Source organism: Harpia harpyja, chromosome 4 (genome assembly GCF_026419915.1).
Source record: "Harpia harpyja isolate bHarHar1 chromosome 4, bHarHar1 primary haplotype, whole genome shotgun sequence".
NCBI classification, from domain to species: Eukaryota; Metazoa; Chordata; class Aves; order Accipitriformes; family Accipitridae; genus Harpia; species Harpia harpyja.
The window spans coordinates 82,453,360-82,476,646 of NC_068943.1; the positions used below are offsets into that span (position 1 = coordinate 82,453,360).

General features: G+C 42.7%; 1 protein-coding gene across 14 annotated transcripts in view; it reads left to right on the forward strand.

Annotated features, from left to right (window-relative positions):
- TANC2 (tetratricopeptide repeat, ankyrin repeat and coiled-coil containing 2) overlaps positions 1-23,287 on the forward strand; it is a 273,282-nt gene that overhangs the window by 3,852 nt on the left and 246,143 nt on the right. For 3 of the 14 annotated variants that reach the window (XM_052785088.1, XM_052785096.1, XM_052785091.1), the window contains exon 1: positions 12,820-13,063. The exons of 10 other annotated variants lie outside the window; for them this stretch is intronic. The gene's annotated coding sequence lies outside the window, so the exon portion shown is untranslated. Of the gene's footprint in view, positions 1-12,819; positions 13,064-21,348; positions 21,368-23,287 lie in introns of those variants that run through there. One more of the 14 variants, XM_052785090.1, reaches the window with a different exon arrangement.

The window sequence follows — 23,287 nt, forward strand, 5'->3', positions numbered from 1 at the left end:
GAATTGTTTGGGGGGTTTTTTGGTTTTTTTGTTTTTTTTTTTTTTCCTCTCAAGTTAATTGTTCTCACCTCTGATTTAACTTTTCATCTTCTGTACCCAGACTTTTTCAGGACACAACTCCTGAAGCTATTGCTCCAAAAGCTGGACTACAAGGTTACTTTTGCCTCCGAGGTCACACTCTTTTTGCAGGTTTATTAACAACGTGACCTCAGGAACACTTGAAGAGTCAATCATTAACTCAATATTAGAATGTAAGCCACCTCTGCTAGAAATTACTGTCTGAGGGTAGACAGCCCAAGAGGTAGGATGGAGACAAACTTCAAGCACTGTCCATAGAAGAGCATTAGTGTTACAGTGGGGTTATACTCTCAGATCTCTAGATGTAAGGACTCATCGTGACCAATTCAGGGTGACCTTTGTCAGCCACCAGTCCAGTACACCTGCTGCTCTGGAGTAACAGGAGTCCTCAGCATTTCCGGAACATGGGTAGTTTATAAATTTCCTGTTTGACTTTGCCTTGGTCTCGCCTTTCCCCTTGTTCCAGACTCCACCTTTGAGGTGACTATATTATCGTAGTGTTCTTTGTTTTGGTACAGTCAACATTCCCCGTGCATCCTAATCATGAGTGCTTGTAGTAAAAAATCGGACAGATTGCCTCTCCTTCATACCAGTGGCCTGGCTGCTGTTTTTCATTCGGCAACAAAGTCTGAATGATCTCCATCTCTTATAAAAGTGAGCATAATTTGGAGTGTGGGGAAAGTGAATCTTTCCCCAGGCTGGGTTTTTTACTGTTTTTCTTGTGATTCTGACTGGAACAAACTAGTCAGGCGTGTTTCTTGTCTGTTTGAGCTCCAGATGAAGAAATGACATTTATTTTCTCCTCGCACATCGCCTAGTCAAGGGAAGTGTCTTTATTCTGCAAGTGGCAAAGAAAAGATATTATCTTTTCATTTTGCATACAAGGAGGTTGCTTGGTGGAAGAATTGTTCCCTTGGATTTTTTTCATCTCTGCATGCTTAAAATTCACTTTTACCATGTCTCACGCTCTGCCCAACTTTGTTGCCTCTGTGCTATACACTGTTGTTGCCTCACGTCCCTCACTGTGACTCTCAGTATTCAAGTCCAATTTGAAAGATACCTCCTAAATTTGAGAGACCAGAATCCTGTTGGACGAGCATTTTTGCACCTCTGGGAGAAGTGTCCTAGTGTCACATTGGCTTTAAAATCAAAGCAAACTCTTGATAATACTTTGTGCATGCAGTCTGTCTTTATAAACCTGTAGAATGTATGTGTGTTAGCCCTATCTTACAGATCTCTATACCCTCCTGGTCTTCTATCTACATTCTCAAGACTTGTTCTTACCTCTGGGGAAAAAAACCCAACTACATACTGTATTGACATTAGCTGAAAAGGTAAATACTGAGTACTTCTGAAAATGTTGGCTTCTCCTCTGCATCTGTGTGGTTGCTATCCTTTGGGCTGTACTGCCTCCACTAGCTAATTCTTTCTTTCTTAAGTCTTTCTTCTTAGAAGATTTAAGCTGTCTCCCTAAATTTGCTCCTAAACTCTTTCTTAAATAGGAAGAATTATTCAACAGTACAAATTTATAAAAGAAAGAAATTAATTCAAGCAAGAAGTTGACCGATGTTTCTTCTGAGGGGCTGTTGTTGTTGAGTGTGATATTTGCACCAAAAGAAGAAGTGGAAAAAATATGACCTTCTGCTATGGTGACTGAGTATAGAAACATTCTTAATTCCAAATTGAAGTGGATACAAACAGCAACTCCACTTGCAGAGCCTCCTCGAGGGAAGCAGTTTGCAGTATGCCCTTTCACAGGAGAGGAGAAAACCTGGCTGGCATTAATTCACGCTTTCTAGACACAGCAGCCAGTCTCTTTCCTTTAGCTTATGATGATATCTTTGGGCAAAGTCACTTACGCCACAGTGCATTAAAGGCCTTGTATAAAGGGTATTGCATTACCATATTGTCATGAGTTTAGAGTGTTTTATTGCAGCAGAGAGATTATTAGGAAGTTCCTAGGGAAAAAACCAGCTTCAGCTGCATCAGGTCCAACTGATATAATAGCAGGTGTCCCCATGGCTAAGGCTATGGCTGTGGTGAGAGCTATTGAATCGTGTTGTCATTGTTTATGGTGTTTTAGGGTTTTTTCGACACCTTTTTTTTCTTTTGCCATCTTTTTTTTTTTCTTCTTTCCTTTTTTCCCTTCATACTACCATCCTGGCTCTGCCAGAGTACTTGCTTTCAAATGCCTTCAGAACATCCCGTGTAGCAACGCTTGTCATAGGTACAGTGATCATCCTTGATAACAGCACTGTGTTGGAGCTATGTGGTTTTTAGTTGGGTTTTTACATGCTTGAAAATGGCATGCAGATTACTGGTGAATCACTCATTTTTTATAACACGAATAAAGTAGTCACTTCAGTTCCTCACAACACACAAGCATTGTTGATGCTTAAGTTTCCTGAAGACCTTATTTCATTAGACAGAGTCCCCTCACACTCTATACCCATTCTGATTAGAACAGTGATTTTTGAACTCTTTACAAAGACTTCAGGAATGTTCCAGTGGTGATGCTGGTCCCTTGAGAAATGCCATGGAAGTAGACTGCTGCATGGACTTGTCTGGTGCCTGTTATGGGCTTGCCAAATCCACTAGCTCGATAGTCGAGGCTGCTGCAGCTCCCTTTTCCCAGGTGCAGCCTGTAGCGCTGGGAGGAGCAGGTCTGGGTGCCCTCTTTCTCTGATTAGCTCCCAGGGAGGGGGGAGTTCCTTGCCTGTCAGTTTTCCTCTGTGCTCCTTTCTCTGTGTGGAGATGACCATTTTATCACATAACCTAACACTGCCTATGTAGATGTGCAGAGCTTCTCTATGTAAAAGAAAAACACTTGCTTAGTTTATCTGCTGCAACACCTAGACGTCTGTGGTCACGAGGGCGACAGTAAATGGTTGTAGGTTGAAAACACCAGACTGAGTTGCCGGAAAGAGTTACTAACCACTGGCCTTTCTCAGCTGTACAAGTCATGCTGTAACCTCCAACGGTTCTTGCTGCCTCTCTGTTTGGAGTTACTTGATTACTTTTAAAAGACTTTGTGGAAGAATAGTCAGGAGCTATATGTATCTTTGCATATATACCTAAATATTTCAGTGTAAGAGTGCTGTGGAGGTTAGAGTACTGATAGCAGCACCCAGTGCCCAAAGCTGACCAAATGTTTTCTGTACTTTTCTTGCTGTGCTTTGCTTGAGTAATCAGGACAATTCTCTGTTAGGCATAAAATGAAAGTAAATGATTAGAATAAAGATGTGCTGAGCTACTTGACAAGACTTGAGTACAGGGTACAGAATCTGTGGGTGTTTGGCACAGCCCCAGCACTGCAGATATTTTAGCTCTTGCTTATTTTTGATTCTGTTCAAATATGACTTACCTTAAAAAAAAAAATTAACTGCAAAGCATCTGATGTTACACAACAGATATTCATAATGGAAAAAACGGTATGACAAAGCTATAGGCACGAGTTGTAGGGCTCAAGTAGTGTTCTGAATTATCCAGGCTTCAACTCATTCTGGAGCACTCAGGCAATAATTGGTCACATACAGAGTGGTTTGTTCTATCAAATCACCCTCTTTCAGAGAAGAAACCCCCAGAAATGCTTCAGAGGCACAAGCCACAGAGCCACGCTGTCATTGGTTCCGGTCACTTACAATCCTTTGTGGATTTCAAAAGCAACTAGGATGGGATGCTGAGGAAAGCAATAATACTCCCAGAGGGACTGACACATGGAAACCCTTCCTAGGGACAAAGCAGCAGACCACCTCTAGTACATCTCTTCCAGTTCAGTACCCAGCCCCCGAATTCCCTTTTGGATCCCTGTGAGATGACACGGTGATTTAGAAACTGTATTCCATATTTTTTTTTGCATCCTAAGGGATACATTTACTTTAGGTGAACATTTCACTCACTCACTCTGCTTCTGGCTAAAATAGTAGTGAAAGGGACTGAAAGCGGTGGCAGAGCCCTTCCCATCCTGCCCATCCCGGGGTGCATTTTAATGCAGATAATTTGGAGATATCCTGGGATCCTTTGCCAGGAGCATGCACACAGTGAGTCCGGTGGTAGCAGAAGCAATCTGTAGCTCTCCAGGGTTGCCTAGTTAAGTTGTCAGTCCATTGTCAAACTTTGTTTCTCAGTTGCAGGTCTAGGCTGCAGGCATCACATCTGGACCAAGAGGAAGAAATGAGTCTCTCATGTGTGGGCTGCTGTTAAATATCAGTGCAAAAACAAGAGATGAGAAAGACGCAAGGGTTTACGATAGTAACTGCTAGCAGACAGCTGGGATCAGCTGAAGTAAGGAAACCGTTAAAAAGGAATTGCAGCGTCAAAGCATCATTTTTCACTTTGTAAATTCAGCTCCAGTATTCTACAGTGTCATTTGTCCTGAAGATTTGGATTGCTGTGCCGCATCACAGAGTGCTAACGTCTCTAGCAGAGGGATCTGTCACTGAACTGCAGGCATCTCTAGGGTGTAAAACAACAACAGCTTGATGGCACACAACAGCAGTTCAGGAAAAGCGTAAGAAAGAAGTTTCAGTAAAATAAGAGAGCAGTTGGGAAGGACTGTACAAACAGAACACAGCATAATAGGCGAAGCAAGCTGCACCTTGGTCATGTTCTTACCTTTAACATATAGGAGTCTAAAAAAAATTGCCGTAAGTACTGCACTGGGGTGAACACACAAGCTTTGCAGATCTTTATAGCTATCACCTGGTGACAGGAAGCTGTCAAATGAGAAATGCAGTAATGGTTACAGTAGACACTGAAGAGGAACAGTGAAAATGATGAGCATTTTCATGAAAGGAAAGACCCACACCCCCTTTCATAATAAGAAAATCTTTTGAGTATAGCCCACACATGGTTTGGAGGCGGCTGCTTTGCCGATTATTGCAAGCCAAAATGTTATATCAGTACACACCTACTTAACAATACCAGTTGGGTTAATTAAGGGAAGGTTACTTTTTGGTTCATATGCCTTTTCAAAAGTGGAATAAACAACAATCTTTATTCCCTTGGGAGAAAAAGAAGTGCAAATTCTGCCAGCTGGTTTGTAATATGAGAGTGCTTTACATGGTGTATTTTCACAGCTGTCTTATCAGTTTCCTAAAATGAATCAGGGTGGAGCAAACAGTTTAGGAATGTCATGAAAAAAGGATTTGGAGCTTTGCTGTGGTTCATGATAATGATGCCCTCTTGGGATAGTGCATCAGAGTTGGAAGATCCTACTGGAGATAGGAATAATGCTTTTAAAAACATTCTCACACAGAATTCAGCAGCTATTGTGCCTAAAGTCTGCATGGAGACATCCTCTTCACTCTTTATGGTGGCTTGACTTGGAGCGGTTTTCGGATGGGAGGCATTTCTACATCTCTTGCTGTGAGATTCACTTCTGCAAAGTGTGGCAGTTTCTGCCACTGTAACTCGTTTCAGTGGGAGCTGAGGGATCTCCAAACTTTCTGGACCTGGGTCCTTGCTAGATCTTAGTTGAGATCATCAGCTCCATCTAAACCAAGCACTAAAGGTCAGGTCTTTCCCCCACTGAAGATGGTGGGAGAACCCTGACTGATTTCAGTGGGTTCAGTATCGTAAATTAAAAACCAGAAATACAGGGAAGGAAGCGTTTCAGTGCTGTTATGTCCAGAAAAAGTTAATGTGCTGTTTCCCTTTCATCAGTGTTGCTGTTCAGTTAACAAAATAACCGCTCAGACCAGCGCTCTCATACAGCGCTTTGGATGTTGGTGTAGGCAAGCAATATAAAAAAATCTATACTGATTTATTGTGTGAGTTGCACAGGAGACGTGCTCTGCTGGAAAAGAATCTGATATGTTCTGTTAGCACTGCTAGGGGTTAATGCAATACATGGGACTATTTTAGCAGTTTCACTAAATAGCATTTATTCCATCACCGCTAAGAGTTACAGTGTATTTGACAGAAACAAATTGAGTGAACCAAAGCTTTTTCCTTTCATAAAAATGATTATGACTAAAACTGTACTCTTTAAAATACAGCATATAAAATCAACTTATCAAACTTCTGACACTTTTACTTTAAGTAGCCTTACTTATTTTGTTGGCTTATAAAATACTTATCACTGCTTTAGTACTGGTATTTTTCTGAAGATTTCCCAAGTCTGATTGTGAAGGTGAGCAATGTTATCTTCCTTACAGATACCTCAGGTGTCTGCTGCAAATTGTTTCAATGACCTACCAACACATGCGCAAAAGAACATGTATGACTTACGTCAACTTTATAGTGTCCTGAGTTCAATGTTTTAATGGTAAGATTCATGATCATCTGGGAGAAATTTTTAGAGTTAATAATTTTCCATGTACCTGAAAAGCTTAAGACATGGTGATCTAGAAAACAGTAATTTGCAGCAGGCCTTGTGTCTTTCTTGATCCTGTGTGCAAAATACTGCTGCTCCAATTTGTAAGTTGCATCTGTTTTCAGAGGCCTGCTATGAATTTCACAAGGAATCTCCAAGTCATTAGCCCAGTGCCCAAAATCGGGCCCAACTGTATCTATTTTATTTATGACAAATGCTTACTGTTCTTATGGGTCTCCATGGACGGTGGCATCACAGTCTTCACAGGCAGTCTATTTCAATGCTTAATCATCCTTGCAATTAGAAAATTAGTCCTAATTTCTAGTCAGAATTATCCTTGTTGCATTTTAAGCCTTTGTCCTCTTTGCTACAGTCATGGAGAACAAACGGTTTTTTACGTCTCCTGTTGACCTTATGCATGCATGAAGGTTGTTGTAGTCTTTTCTTTTAGGCTAAACATGCTAATTTGTTCATTCTCTCAGGGCATAAGAGGATAGGTGGGATAGGCAGAAAATAACACAGAAACTGGTCATCTTTTTCTGGTACTTCAGTTTGGACAAGATTTATTAGTAGAAATAATGTCTTCTGATTGTAGTAATTAGAACTGTGAGGCAAGTTTTTGGGGTGCACAACCCCTTTAACAGCAAACTTTGAACTCTGCAGAAGTAGCAAAAGTTTAAAAAAAAAAAAACAAACAACAAAACCCAAACGACACAACCCCCCCACCCCCCAGAAATATTTTCTAATTTTTCCAACTATACTAGTTGGTCTGCCAATGAGTCTTGTCCTGCCTGTGTCTTGAGAACATCACAGCGAAGTACCAGTCTGTATATAGTATCCTTCCAGAATGCTAGAACATACATTACAAAGGATAATGTGCTAGAATTTTAATGAATGGACACAGACAAACTGGAAATGTAGTTTTAGCTGCTCTCAGTATATCTTTATCTTTTATTCAGGACCATAAACATCACAAGTAATCCAAAATTGTTACAGTACCCACTGAACACAGCCCATAAATAGCTGTGCCAAAGCCGTAGAAAATGGTGTGAAGCTTTTCCTACCCCAAATGAACATTTGTCTGATTGCCATCTGCAGTCATTAACAGTGATCTTGTGAACTCTTAAAAACTGAGCTAAGTTGGTCCTGGCATAATTCAACGGGGAAATACCAAAAGCTGGTATTCTAGTTTGGTCTAGCGTATATACAAATCTTTTGTCTACAAAGAGGATACTAATTCTGTAACATTAACAAAGCAGAAGCTACAATTGTGAAGATTTTTCTTTGTTTACAACCGAGTGCTCTCTGATAGGTGTACCCCAGTGTGCCAGAGGTGCATTATTTCAGTCAAGATGTTATCCTGATGACATGCAATCATGAAAGCTCCTGTAGTGCCTCTCAAGAGGAAAATGGTGAGATTGGTATTGTTGCCAAATTATGAGCTGCATAAATACATCCTCTCTTTCAAAATTGCAATTATAGTTTGACATACAATGTTCTTCTTTTAATAATGGGTGTTTTCTGTTGAACGGACACAGAATTCTGGACTAAGGCATGTGCATTTGGTTGGTGGATTAAGGAATCTCACTCAGCTACCTATTTTCAAAAAGAAAACCTGAGAAAGCATCAGGCAGCATTTGAAAAGTTTTAGGGTAGGAGGAAACACTGGCTAGAGAGGGGACGTGGTCATCCTACTTAAAAGCACTCTTTGCTTGCTGCTACCAAAACAACGCTCTAACATCTTGTCTAACACCCTTCTTTCACAATGTCATTTGTTGCGCTATTGTTCTTGTTGAAAATTTCTTAAGGACAGTGGGCAAGACCTTCCGCGAAGGGTCTCTGATCACAGAGAGTAAAATCCTTCTGGAGGTCAGTAGTCTCCCGTTCTGACAGACCTTTGGTGCACAGCGCAAGCCTCATCATCTCTTGGCCAAACACCTTTTCACTTCTTCTAAGACTCTGGCTTTTTTTCTGTGCTTCCATCTGCTGCAGGAGGGAAACGGGAACGGCTGTGAGTTGCTTCCTGTTACAGGCAGGACTGTTTGATGTAGGTTTGGTATGCTGTGGCATATGTCACCAGCTCTTTGTTTCTACGTAGCCTTTAACATTCCTTTTCTCAGTGTCAAAAGGAGTTTTGGGGTTTGGTTATACATATTTCTGAGGAGACAGAGCTCTGCAAGCAGAAAAAGTTTTGTCTGTGTTGGCTTCTATTACTGAAAGAACTAGAACCTGGGTATTAATTCTGAGATTCCCAAAACGCAGTTCCTTTCATGTTGCCTGGTCATCTCACTCCAAAACAGGTGTATACAGGAAAGTAAAGCTATTTTTATTCATCCTGTTATTCCTTTTTTCTTCTCTGAAGCTCTGCTAGCAAGCCCCGATTTCAGCCATTACTCAAAGGGTAATGCTGGTGTTAAAATGCAACCCTGGTGGTAGAAGGGTCATAAAGCACACGTTTATTTAGCTTTAGACAAACTAGAGACAGTTATCCACAGCTCAAGGTGCTCTTGCCAAAAATTGCAAAAATTAAAATTAAACAGCCAGCAAAATGGAAATCTCCTTTTCCTTCTGCAAAAAAACAAAGCTATTTCAAAACTCCCCAGGCTGCACAAATAGATATGCCTTTTGTTAGTTACTGAAGGGATGGCAGACCCTGTGTTCTTTTAGTCTGCTGAAGTGTGAAGAAAAGCAGTGTCTCACATTTATGGGATTATACTAGAATATTTTCTCCACAGGCATATATTTCTTAGATAACAAATATTGTAAGCAGTATTTATTTTTTATATGGTCACACTTAATAGAATCCATCTAGGAGATGATCTGATGGTATGTATGATTTAAAAGACTGGGTGTTTTTGTATCTTCCTGTAGGGATTCCGGCTATTTAAGAAACAACATCTTGTTTATCACAGCCAAATTTTTTCTTTGCTGTTGTGCAAACTTCATGGCAGCTTGCAGTACAAACACACAAAACATAAAGAGTTGATTGAGGTTTTATGTGAATATCTTGGCTCCCTAGTTCACCAAAGAGATGTTTGAACAAGTGGTTCTAACGCTAAGGGGCTAGATGTAATAAGGTGTGGATGTGACCAAAATGGAACTTGGATTGGATTTCTGGACCAAAGTCAGGAATGGTGATCCTGAAAACTCTGTCCTCACCCCTTAGCTAATCTTTGAAGACTTTACATGCTATAGGTGATTTGTGTTGATATTCTTGAAATACCTATAGTTGTGCTTCTGCATAGGCACAGACCAACCCAGTCTTATAGGTCTGGGCAGTTTGGTGCTTTATTTATACCGAAGCCTGAACAGCCGAGATCCAGCAACTAAACGTGCCTGTGTGTCCCAGAAGGCATTTTCAGAGCAAACTCCCTACGTTCCAGCAGGATCTGGCCCCTTGCAAAATGCAGGGGAGGCTGTCATCGGTGGAAAACAAGGATGCTTTCTTTTCAGTCCTCTCCTCTGCCTCAGGGACTTCAAACCCAAGTATTGACTTGAAGAAGTTGCTTGCCTACTTGGGTTCTCACTCAGAAGGCACCCAGCTTATGCTGGTACGCTGTACACACAGCCTGTGTAGTGTAAATACTTTGGAGTCACGTGTGCCTCAGGAGGTCCCAAAGCCACCAGTGTTGTGGGCTGCCACAGGACTTGGGGGAACCTTCCTGTGTGCCTGCCTGTGCTGAAGCATCTGCTTTTGGCCATGGCCAAATAGGGTAGTGTGGGAGACGGACCCTGCGCTATTGCTCTGGTGTTCTCACACATGACTAACACAAGTTCTGGATTGGACGCAAATAACTAAATATTTAGTCACTGTGGCTCCTCTCTTCCCATTTGGAAGCTGGTCTTTTGCCGTTATCTCATTGCCTTTGACTTCTCAGCTCTGTACTGGAAGTGTCAGATCCTCCCTCTCTTTCACAAACCTGTGTCTTGAAATCTGTTTTCTTAGGAATGATATGGGTACATATATAAAGCAGTTGACATCAGTTCTGAGAATATTTTCTTGTAGGTGGAACTATTATTCCTCCGTGGTACTGTAACTGTGCACAGAGTCAGTGATTTGCTATGCTAATAAGTTGCTGAAGGAAAAATGGGAATTTTTCTGGCTATGTGTTCCCCTCTAGTATATGTGGTTTAAAAAGGCTAAAGGGCAACAGAAGATAAGCAATTACAGAAAGCACTTCTGCTGGAAGTAATGAAAGAGACAGGAGGCTACAGATTTAGATGAAAGTATTTCTGGAAGATTTCCTTACTGTTGTGGTTTTTTTTTTTTTTTAAAGTGCTTGTTGCACTGTTTTATTTGATGCCACTCTCCTATGAAAGCAAAACCCAAGGACTGAAGTTACAGATGATGTAGATGACATATATTCACTCACTCTGATCCAAGCTTAATTCCAGAAACTCGGCATCTTGTTTATCAGCTCTGCTAACAAATACACATAAAAACCAAACGAGAGCTACCTCCGATTTTTATTAACACTTCCTAGGTAGGATTCTTTCTATTGCAATTTATTTTTTGTACAAGTAATTTTCCTGACTCGCAACTGAAGATTACCCTGTTGCTTAATTTATTTGGTCATTAATTTGGCACTGTGGGCAGATGTGATGTAAAGCTCTTAACCATTCCGGGGTTAGACGGAGGCAAGTAATCTGCACCCAGAAGGTTTAACAAGGCATCCATCCCAACGGAGTGTAGATACTTTTAATTAATTTAATTAAGGGGAACATTTTGTACTGGACTAAAAAGATTATTTTGTTGACTAAGACCTAAGTATTAGTTTTCTTAAAGGGAAATAACTAGATAAAACCTGAAATTGTTTACCGTGTACTTTTTTTGTGCAAAAATAATGTTGATTTTTAGTTTGATGAGAAAACCAAATTTCTGTGGCTATTATATTTCATTCAGAGTGGACAATTAAGCAATGCTGATATGCTGATTGGATCGCTAGTTGCAATATGTATCTTGAGCTATTTAGGTAATTTAAATAAATGTTTGTATTAGCTTTAACAGGTAATATAGCTTTTCTCTTCCTGCGTGTTCCTTTTGCACCTGGTCTTCAGCCGTCTGTCTGATCTCTTGTAGGGGGAGCATGAGTGAAAGGTTTTGGTTTGCAGGTATTATTCCCAGAAGTCTCCTTTTTTAAGAAAAAATAAATAGTAGAGGGCCGTGGGGGTGTTTTCACGGCACAGAGGTGTGCCTACACGCACGGCAGATACCTGGAGCAGCTCCGCCTCCGCGGGCAGCGCAGGGGCACTGGGGCCGGGCGCGGTGCTCGCGTTCCCATCGCCGGGTTACGTGTCATCGCCCCCCCCCAAAATCCCTTCGCTCGGCCCCGGTCCCTTCCGAGCGGTACCCGCAGGGACAGGTTCAGCAGTCAAACGCGGTTTTAACGCCTCGGCCCTGCTGGAGGCGCTGACAGATGCCGGAGCCGCTTGAGGTCTGTTTCCCCGCAGCGCCGCCCGGCCCACGGAGCCGCCCGCGCTCGGCTCCCTCCTCGTCGGCAGACCCTGCCCGCACCATCCGTCGCCCCGCAGCCTCCCGGGCCGTCCCCGCCCTCAGCGATGGGGGTCCGGGCTCCCTCACGGCAGGAACCCGCGCCCACCGCCTCCCCCTCACAGGGCAGCTCCGCGCCCACCGCCACCGCCTCCCCTCACGGAAGGAGCCCGCGCCGCCGCCGCCTTCCCCCCTCACGGGAGGCGGTCGCGCCGCCACAGCGCTCCCCCCTCAACGGGAGGAGACCCCCCGCCCCGCCCCACACACGGGCCCGGCGGCGCCGCCGCCACAGCGCTCTCCCCCCCCCCCCGCCCGCCCGCCCGCCCGCCTCCCGCTAAAGTTTCTCCCGCTCGCCGGGCGCGGGCGCTGCTCTGGCCGCGCCGGAGCCTGCCGGCGCCCTCGCGCTCGCTCCCGACCGGGGTTTATCACAGGCGGCGATCACGGATGTGATAAAGGCGCATCCCCCCGCCGCCTTCCGCAGCGACCGCGCCAGGTACGAGCGGCGGGAGGGCGAGGAGCGAGCCGCCCGGCCCCGCCCCGCCCTTCCCGGGGAGACCGCCCCCGGCGCAGGTTGCGCTCGGGCGGAGAGGGGGGGCGCGCGTTTTGCATAGCCACACCCCCACCTCATGAATAACCAAAGAAGCCCCGCCTCTCTCGGGTGCCTCACCTCCGAGCGCGGAGGGAGGGAGGGAGCCCGGGGGCGCGCGCGCCCGCCCGCCCGCCGTTTCCCTTCCCCCTCCTTCCCTCCCTCCCTCCGCCCGCCCCGCCCGCTCCCCTCCCCCCCCTCCCCTCCGCGCGCGGCCGTCAGCTCGGTCGGCGGCGCGCTCCGAAGCTGAGCGAGCGGGGGGCGAGAGGCGCGGGGGCCGCCGCTCCCCGGGGGAGGCCGCGGCGGGCGGGCGGGCGGGCAGAGAGGAGAGGGAGGGGAGCGCTGTGGCAGTTGGGCGGTGAGGGAGCAGCGGAGCCGCCGCCGCTGAGGAGGGGCGAGACCGGCCGCCCCCCACCCCTCCTCGTCCCCTCCCCTTCGGGAGCGCGCTCACCCCGGCGGCGGCGGCGGCTCCCGGCGCCGCGGCGATGTGGTGAGAGGGAGGCGCCCCGCGCTCGTCAGCCGCGGCCGCGGGCGGTGCGTCTGTGAGGGGGGGCGCGGGCCGCCGGGGAGCCCCGCCACGCCGTCGCGGCAGGTAAGGGCCAGCGGCCGCGGGGCGCCGCGTCCGTGTGTCTGTCCGTGTCCGCGTCCACCGCCCCCCGTGGCCACGGATTGGGGGGGGGGGTGGCCGTGAGGGGGCGACGCCCGGCGACATGTCGGCGTGAGGCGGGGAGGGGACGGGGGTGGCGGGTAGCGGTGTCTGGGTGGAAATCGCGACGAGATCCCCCCCCCCTTCCCGCCACGCCCCCCCCCCCCCCCCCCCCCCGCGCGGTGCCGCACACGGGTGGGGGCCGGGCTGAGCCCCGCACCGCGGCGGCGGGGAGGGGGGGAAGGTACAAACCCCCGCGACCGTGACAGCGGGGCGGGGGGCGCCGGGCGTTGCTCCCCTCGGGCGGGCTGGGCGGCTCACGGTGGGTTTGTTCTTCCTTAATAAAAGTTGGGGCAGGGGAGCGTTGGGAGCGCCAGCGGCTGTAAAGGTGGGGTCGGTGGGAGCTTGCGCGCAGGTAGAGTTTCAGAAATGCCATCTTTTCAATTAGAAATCGCCTGTTTGTAAGAGAGCGGCGTGCAGTCTTAAAAGGTAAGTGGTGAGTATTTGGTGGGCACATCACGTGCTGCAGAATTCAGCTCCATCCCTTTAAACGCTAAGGGAGGGTATAAGAAGGGATTTTTCTTGCAGAATGGCCCCTTATTTACAGGGGCTGTGCTGCAGGTAGCACGCACGTGAGACAAACACACACCGCCCGCCGCTCCCTGCCTGCTGCTTCTGTAGGGCTGGAGAAAAACAAGGGTTAAACATCCTCCCTCTTATTCCTGCCATAGGGTGAGTAAGGAGTGTGGAGTCTAATGACACACAGTATCTTTCTATTACAGGCGTGGGTTGATTGTTGGGGGCTAAAATGTAAAAAAGAAATGAGAGATGATGATGCAGGCAGCTTCTCCCAGATGTATGTTTTGCAAGGAAAGGACAGATTCTCATCCCCGTTTGTGTTGGGAAGTTCAGGAGCGTATGTTAGACAGTAAGCTGGTTTAGAGAATGATGCATTGGTGTGGATTTTGGGCTTTTATACAGGTGAAAATAGCATAAGGAAAAATGAGATATCTGGAGAAATTAAATAAATTATGAAGGTTAATTAGTGCTGCTGGGGATTGTAGCATAGCTGCAGTGTACTGAATGAAGGCAAATTAATGTTGAATTGGGAGAAGAACAAGAAGAAATACAGCAAACGTGCCATAGAGAACAACAGCATGGCCATGAAACCCTGCTTGCAGCGTTTCTCAGGTTGGAGATTGGAATGATTTCTTGAAAAATGCTAGAGGTTGGGTGTTGTCTATTTTTCTTACTTAATCCTCAAAACTTAAATACCAAACCTGCAGCAGAAAACATCCATTCCTAATAATGTGAATTAAAAAGAAAAAAGAAAAGAAGCTAATGAAATAAGCGCCTTTTGGCGAGAATATCTTGAAGAGAATTTGCTAGCTACAGTCACATGAGGCGTTCTTATTGAAGAGGCACCGTAGATCATGGATACTTTGTGTAGTGGTATGTTTATCTAGAAAATGTATGATGGACATGAAGTTGAATTATGAAAGTACAATACATTGCAACTTGCCATAATCAAAATGCCATTTTTTGATTCTGCAAACAAACTATTGGGGGGGGGGAGGAGCAGTAGTGCTTAGGGAAAGACTATCTTAAACCGGTTGAAGTCTGTGGCCATTATGACTCTGGGGCTTCTAAAAAAATAAACTACTTAAAGAGTTGTGCTTCTTTTTTGTAGGAATTCTTGCTAAGTGCATGATAAATGCAAAAAAATGTGCATACTCCAAACTTAGCACCAATTTCATGTGAGTGGAGGGGAGTGGTAGGGCTGTATCCTGTTTGGATCTAGGCTGTGGTCATAGAATGTTGAAGCATACTTGCATGCAGATTTAGACTTGTAATTACAATGTGAATTATTGGTTACATATTCAGTGTAACTGGATGACTAATATAATCTTATAAAATAAACCCCTTATCAATATTGATTGCATTGTAGCAATTCCTCTCTTGTTCTCATCTTTCTGTCTTTTCCATTGGTTTTCCCATGGTCCTGCGTGGGCTTGTGTTTTTTTAAAACTGAAATACGTATTCTGGACAAAAATACATCTTCTGAGATACCTAACAATTACCTTTTAATATTTCGGGTTACATACCCTAAATTTAGTTTCAATTAAACCTTTAGAATACAAGTGATACATATGTTGATGTTGAGAAATCCATGAGCATACTTGTTGTGTTCAGTGAATTTTTGAAAGATTAATTTTTTTATGTAACATTACAGACAAGCATGCCTAACTTTGTGCTTGTAAATTCTCATTTATTAATATTAATGGCCATAAATGCAAACTGTGTAAGGCCCACATGTGCGTCACGTACAGTGTTATGCACGCTGTACACTAAGTTCTGCAGGTTTTGGGACCTATATCTATATCTATATCTCTCTCCAGAAGAACACTTGATCTGCAAGGCCTTCTTTGGTTTGCCTGTGACGCATTTGAGTTTCATTAGTATAGAATCTTTGATTTTCTTTAATTTCAGGATGCTCGTTAAAATTGGTAATAGTATATCTTACTTTTTTATTAGGTAGCAAAAGGAAAACAATAAGAAGGCAGCCAGAAATCTCTAAAACAACCCCTTGGTACATTAAGAAAGAAAAAAGCAACCTGCAACCCTCCCAACTTTGTGCATGGTTTTTCTTGTTTTTTAAAAAAAAAAAAAAAAAAGGATTCTGTTCCTCCTTATGTTTTATCTAAGTTTACCTTTTCTAGAGGTGGTTAAACTTGTGATCAACTGAGGGGCTAGTAACACCTGTAATTCCACATTGTGAAATACTAAAAAAACCCTTTTGCTTTAAAAATTTTTTCAAAAAAACCTGATTTTGTGTCTTTTTCATGTATAAAGCCGTGAGTATACATGTTGATTCTTTTTCTTCAAACTTGTGAGTATGAATTTTCTTTAGAGCAAGATGATATGGCAAGGTGATTTCTTTTGACATCGAGAGAAGCAAATGGCTCTAAGGGTAGTTTCTTGATGAGATTAAACTGATTTTAAGCATTGATGCAAAATCAGTGACCTCTTGTCCCTCCCTATTCTCCCACCCACAGTGGCGTGGCGTTGTAGCCCTCTCACTTGTACCAAATTAAATGCTTGAGCAGCTGCTGGGGAATGAAAACTATTTATTTTTGCAGAGTTCATTTCTAGCTGGATCAATGAACTGAACCTGATCTGTTGAACATGAGGGTGACAGGAGGAGGATGCAGGAGTGTGAAACAGAGTGGCTGGATCTGTCTGTCATGGCAGCCGTGAGCTCTTTGAATGGTTGATGCCAGTTGTGAACTCATGCCTGGGGTACTTGCATGAAGCCTTAAAATGGTACCTTTTGATGTACAGTGAGTGCCTTTTCCCAAGTGTGTGTTTTGCTTATGCTTAGTAGTACACAAAGAATACTCACAGCCTTATTTACGCCATTGATTATAATCCTTGTGGTAGCTTGATCAGTAATTTCAGGTTGTCTTGCACTTTGCTTCCAACATAATAAACATGTGCCAACCTCCAGGAACATTTTTCAGCATCCGTAGAACACGGAAAAGCTGCGTGCTCATACAGGACCTAGTGACGTTACCAGTAAGGTCCGTGGGAGGTTACCACGGTCTTCAGTGAGAGCAGAACTGAGCCCACTGGTTGTTTCTGACTCTTATAATTTGAAGTCTTCATCTTGGAATAATGCGTTCATTTTAACTTTGAGGTAGAGAGTATGCCTGTTGCATTCACTGGAGATAAATTAGTGTTTAAAGCTCACTGCATCTGCAAATATTTGCAGCAGTGGAGTGAACTAGATCATTCATCTCTGGTTTATTTGCCAACTGGGTTTTATGAGCTTTAAAAAACAAGTTCTAGTTAATGTTAGAATTATTTCAGACCCATTATTTTTTGGGGCTAAAATGCAGTTGTTTGTTTTACGTTCATTTAAAAAGTAATTACTTTAAATACAAACCCTACATTAATTAGAGAAGATAGTGGCTTATTTTGTGTACTTATATTAAGAAGGGAGAAACTGGGAATTTAGAGCCCAGTCTTGAAATTGTCCCTTGTGAAGCTGCCCCATCTGATGGAGTTCATTGAGGTTCTACTTAAGTGGCCTATGTTGAAAGGATCTAGTTTCATGACGAGGATGATGGACATATTGGAGAGAAATTTAACTGGTTGTCCTAGCATGGAATTGGCTGTGGGATTCTGGTGGGAGAGTAGAAGTTACTATACTGGTTTTTGAATAAAAACGCTGTATGTTTTGGGAGTTGTGGTAATGGGATGACGGTGCTTCAAATCTTCAGGAAGAGAAATCTTGAATAATACGTAGAGTTCCCTGAATAGTCTGGTCTTCTTCCAGGGCAGCATTTAGTACCGATCTTTCCAAAATGCGTCAAGTAAGTGAATTTATACTGTAGTGTGAGAAACTCCATCTTGAAAAATACTCTTTAAGAGAACATAAATTAGTAACGTTATAACATAAAAAGTGTAGTATGCTTATTTGACTCAAGTTTGGGTTTGTGCCACGTTGCATTTTGATTTCAAAGGGATCATTACTTATTCATGGTGTTTATAAAATACATGTAATAGTTGGTTTTGTATGTATTCTGCATACAGCAAACCTTGATGTAAACTTTGCTTCCTCAGTCACTTTTAAATTTTTTTGGTAAAGCTTTTTCTTGCTCTGAGTGGAGGGCTTATTTGCTAAAAATGCTGCTTTTTTGGAATTTAAAATTTGAGAGTGGTTGGTTGGTTTTGGGTTTTTTTTTTTTTTTCTTTCCCTCCCACCAGCCCTGTTGCTTCGTAAAGATGAGAATTGTTGAGCTTTACCGAAGAAGTAATGTTAGGTAGTAATCCTTAAGAGCCAATTTGGCAAAGGCACACGTAGATACTTCAGGAACATGAAGAATCCTGGTGAGTTCATGTTACTATTCCTATGGAGGCAAGTCTCCACATGCTGCCGCCTTCTTGAGCTGGGGCCCTCATGCTGATGAGGAATGATGTTGTATGAGCTAATGGGTAGGGAAGTAATCTGTTAGAGTGGTGTTCTCTTTTGAACTGGCATAACTAATGAAGAGAGTGATGAATCATGCATGTTGACATTTCAGCTATTACCAGTATTTGTTATTTATTTGTCCTTTATGAAAAGAACATATTGGTGACTGAAGGAATATCTTCCAGAGCAGACTGATAGCTCTGTGGTATGAAGGCTGGAGTTACTGCTAATTTTTCTGTTTGGCTGGGGAGTGATTCGTTGTTAGAGATCTTTCACACTCATAATCTCGAAGTCTTGGAGCAACTTGTTGCTCATTAGTTGTTCGCTTGTAGTTAATGAGAAAGAATAAAGTAAGTGGTGTATGTCCGAAGTGGAGATCCTGGTTTGTATGAATTATCCTTTCTTGCACCACAAGCAGTTCCATTCATGTTGCTCCATTTCACGTAAGTTATTGAAAAGTCATCTGATGAGCATTTCTGACCTTATTATCCTGATCAAAGCAGAGAAAGCTCAAAGCTTGGTTTGTTCCTGTTCTGAGCTGTAAGTGTATGCAAACAGCAAATGTGTATCTTCCATTATCCAAGCCTTTCCAAAGCTTGGAAGGATGGAGACAAGCTTTCTTGCTTCTCTTTTCTCATGTTTTTTAATCTGGAAGTTTGTGATCATTTCTTTTAGAGTAGGTTGCATGTAAGACAGTGGAGGTTTGGTCGTCATGATGAGTTGTCTCTACATCCTGTTTTCCTTATCTTCTGTTTTTTGCCATTGAAATAGATGACTTGGTTTTCAGAGATCAATGACACTTTGTAGATTTCCGTTGTGCAATACTTAAAACCTGAAGCTTGTATAAATACACCACTAACGAAATTCAGCTGAATAGTTGAACAGCATCTTTTACCCTAATCTGTAGGGGATATTTTTAAGATTACAGTATGGAATAGCTTGACAGAGCAGTTGAGGTAGAATTCCTAAATAACAGGGGATAGGGTAAATGTGTGGTTTTTCTCCAAATCCCTCACTTTAATGCTGAATATTCTATTGTCTAATTTTTGCTTATGTCAGCTTTAATTGCTAGTTATGGTTGAATTGTAGTGATCTCAAATTTGAGATTTGTAATGATCTCATTAATGAAAAAAGTATTTTGGATGGGTGTTTTCTTATTTGCAATACAAGTCACACTGGGAATTTGTTATTAATTAGTCAGGGTGAGAAAAGAGATGGTTAATTTGTATTTTATGATAGGGGATCTTCCTGTTTACTTACTTACCTTTAGATATTTTGGGTGTTTATTTCATTTTTCCCTTCATGCTTGTATGATTTCCAGGGCAGGTAGAATAATATTTTGGCAGATTGCTGCTATTTTTCTGTATTGAGATTATTTAAGTAAAATGCTTTTATAAAGCAGTCACTAGGAAACATCACTGCTGCAATTTATATTTTTTAAGTGCCTTAATGAGGCGTGAATGGTTCCCCCTTTTTTTACGTGTTCTTTTCAGCTGGCTGTCTTAAAATTTTGGGTTTCCTTCCTACTTTGGTTGAGAGACCTGATGAATGTATTTAAAAAAGAGAAACAATCAGCACATATGAAAAGTATCAAAATTAAAGACAATGTAAAATATCTCTTCAGAATGGGAGTATGAATATTTACAGTGTGTGTGTTCCTGAAAGCAGTTGTGCACTGATTTCAATTGCTGAAAAGTATTAACTGATACTCTTGAAAGGGTCTTCATATCCTTGACCTGGAATCAATTATGGTCTTTTCTGCTCACTGCCCGGCACCTTGATGGTAATCTGAAGTTCCTCGCAGGTGAATTTTCCATCCTGGAATTGCAGAATATTAAGCTGATTGAGCTAGATCCTGTGGTCACCATTTTAACGGTTGGCTTAAATATTGGTAAGCCGTATTTATGGGCTGTTATGTCATGCTTAGCATTTTCAGTGGGCTGCTTCTGTCTGAGTTTGTGAAATATTATTTCCAATGAAGTCGAGGAAAAAATACAAGGAAAACTGGGAGAAGACTGTAAGGAGAAACAAATGTGAGTTGAGTAGCTTCCTGGTCATGTATCTAGAGGTATAAAAGTTAGAGCATTTAGATTCTTTCCGCAGTTGTTAAACAGAAACTGGTTTATTGGCTTTATTGTTTTAGGGAAACAAACAAACAAACAAAAAAGGCTTATCTTCTATTGCTCTTTGAAGTTTACCTGTCTGTGCCGTCACCCAGCTGTTGATTTCTGCTGTCTTCATCCCCCTGCTGAAAGCTGTCGGTCTCTTAGCTGTGCTGAACCAGATGTCTGGGTGTAAGGAAAAAAGAATAATCCCATTTTACTGCCTTCCTCCCGGTGTTCCTTCCCTGAAATTATTTGCTGGTCGTGCTGATCAGGTGGAGTTAACAGTCCTGTTTTGTCCCACCAGTCTGGCACAGCAGATTCTGGGGATGTCTTTTTCCATCAATAAAAATGAGCTTCTGCCATCTTCTCTTCTTGGGTTGTGATCCCATGAAGTTAGTATTTTTAATAAAGAAGTATTATTGGAAAGTAAAGGAACAATATGCAACCAGAGTGCAATGAACAGTGAAGTGTGCGTATTTCCTGTTGTTGGTCCTTTTATTTACCTCTTTAATAACAGATGATTTTCCCTTTTGCCTTATCTCCCATTCTGTCCTGTGGGATTTTTCTGTGTCGAGAAGCTATTTTTGATAGTAGGGTGCTCTTAATGTTCCAGATAACGATTTGAAGAGGCCTAGTAACTAGAAGATAAAGGTACACAATGCTTTTGTAGAAATGAGGTACATGTTTTTAATGCTGAGAGATGTGAACGGGAAAGCCTACGCGTTCTGTAGTTCACCAGGACTCGGGGAGTCACTAGGAGGATGGCAGCATGGTGCTTGTAACCTGAAAGAAGTTGGTCAAAATAGTTACATCCTTTCAGGCCTAACCCCCTGTGTCCACTCCTCTTTCTCTAGGCTCCCTTAATAGTATGTAGATTTTTAGTTTCATGTCTTGGCTCTCTTCTCAGTAGTTAGTGTCTATCTGTGGACATAAGGGGTCAGTTGCTGAGTAGATAATTGGGATAGGCTTAGGCAGGCTGTTTCTTGTAAGTGCTGCAGAAGAAAGTCTTCAGCAAAGAGGAGATTAGTGGACAAACAGATAAACAACTCTCCATCCTTCAGAGATTTTATGGAATTAGAATATGGAACGGTTCTGAGAGAGGGAAAACCAAGTAAAATGCCGTGAGGATGGATTTTGGAAATATGTGATGCTTGGAGAAGAGAGCCAAAAGTAAGCGTGTGTGTGTCAAAGTTTTATGAGAGTTGTTAAACTGAGCCTGTGGAAGGGTGCAAATATAAATGGGTATAGTGATTTGAATGATGCAAATAAGCGTTTGTGCTTGTGGATTTTCCTGGCTTGCCCCAAGCTTGCAGGCCACACTGTTCTTCATGTGACTTTATTTTTAAGAATACTTGCAAAATGATATGGGTTCAGGCAGTTATTCTGTGCATATCGCTGTATGTTGCTTAATCTGTTACTTTCTGTAGTTGCTTAATTTGGGGTCTAATACTTATTATCTTTTCTAGCAGCTTTTGCATTTCTAAATAATCTTAGTTTAATAGCTAATTTATATTTTATGAAGAGAGAAATCTCCCATTTGCTTATTTAATGGGGATTTTTCCCCCTTATTCAAGTAATTCTTTCCTATTTAATTTTCAATGTTAGATTTGGTTAGAGGACCCCAACTCAATTTTCTGCTGTTTCACACAGTTTTTAGTACGAGATACTCAGCTTCACATTTAGAACATTAGCGTTTGCTTGAAATCTTTGTGAGCAGCTTTCCATTGGCACCGACCTTTGGTCAATACTTGGGTGTGTGTCAAGGCATCCCTTGCCTTTTTTTTGTTTTCAGGAGTGGGGATTTAGCGTAACAGGCACCATTATAGAAAGGAATATTGTTCTTTGAAGGCTTAAGCTGTAATGGAGCTACATATGCCTGCCTGCTTTCTCTTCAGACTGGTAATATTATCTATGTCTTGATTTAAAAAAAAATAAAGAAAATGCAATGCTGACAGCAGGCAGTGCTCCTACACCTCCTCAGCAGAGGTGGAATATACCATCTGGCACTATGTGGGTAGTAGTTATCCCAAAAAGTAATAACAGTGGGAGTTCTTCCCAGTTACAAGTTGTGATCACAAGCCAAATGGTGTAGTTCTAAATCAGCGTACGTTTCCAAAGAGAAAGAGATGCAAGTATTTATTTTTGCTAAGTTGAGAAGTATTTTCAGTCATGGGGGTCTATGCTGAGGTTTTAGTTGCTAGCATTTGAAAGAAAGTGTGAGGGGAGTAAGTCAGGGGAATATGGGCTGTGGGGCCTGCTAGACCATCCTCTAGGCACTAAAAAAAGTTGGCTTTTTTTTTGTGTGTGTGTTATGTAAGCCTCAACTTGGTTAGTACATTCAAGGTTGAAACTGAGGAATTATTTTAAAAGAGTGAATAATGGAGTGGTCTATTGATTTGATTTTGACTTTGCCGAATGGGAACGGAAAGATCTCGGTTCTTCATCCTTTGGCACTACTAACTAGTCTTGAACAAATCACTGCTACCTGCTGTGAGAAGATGAGAAAAACTTTCTAACTAGGTGAAAATTACCTTTCTTGCTTTTAGTAACACTTTTGGTATGGTGGCCTGGGATATTTTTGTCTGAAAAGTTAGACATAGCATAATCAGAACTCCTGTAAAGTAGATGCGAAACTGGTTAGCAAGTTGCTTAGTAACCTGGAGGATAGAATTGAGAGTGTACTAATAAAACCTGTGGATGACATCAGCTTTCAAGGGGTTGCAGGGACAGGAAGAAAGGATTAGATTCAAAAGGATCTTGAAAAATTGGAAACTTAAAATATGAACAAATTAAATTCTCAGAGCTTATTCTGAATAAAAAGAATGGTCAATAGTATAAATACAGGAAAACAGGAACAGAGCAAAGGTCTGTAAAACGTCCAAGATGAAAATTTAAAAAAAACCTCAATGTCATTTGTGTGCATGCTTGCATACACACAGAGCAAGGGAAATTGAAGGATTTGTGAATTTGTGACTTTCTTCAGATCTGGGTTCTTACTGCAGACTTGTTCAGACCCTGAAAATACTATGTATCAGTGTGGACAAAATTCATGAACAGACACAGATAGGTTTTCAAAGAGGGCTTTTGTTG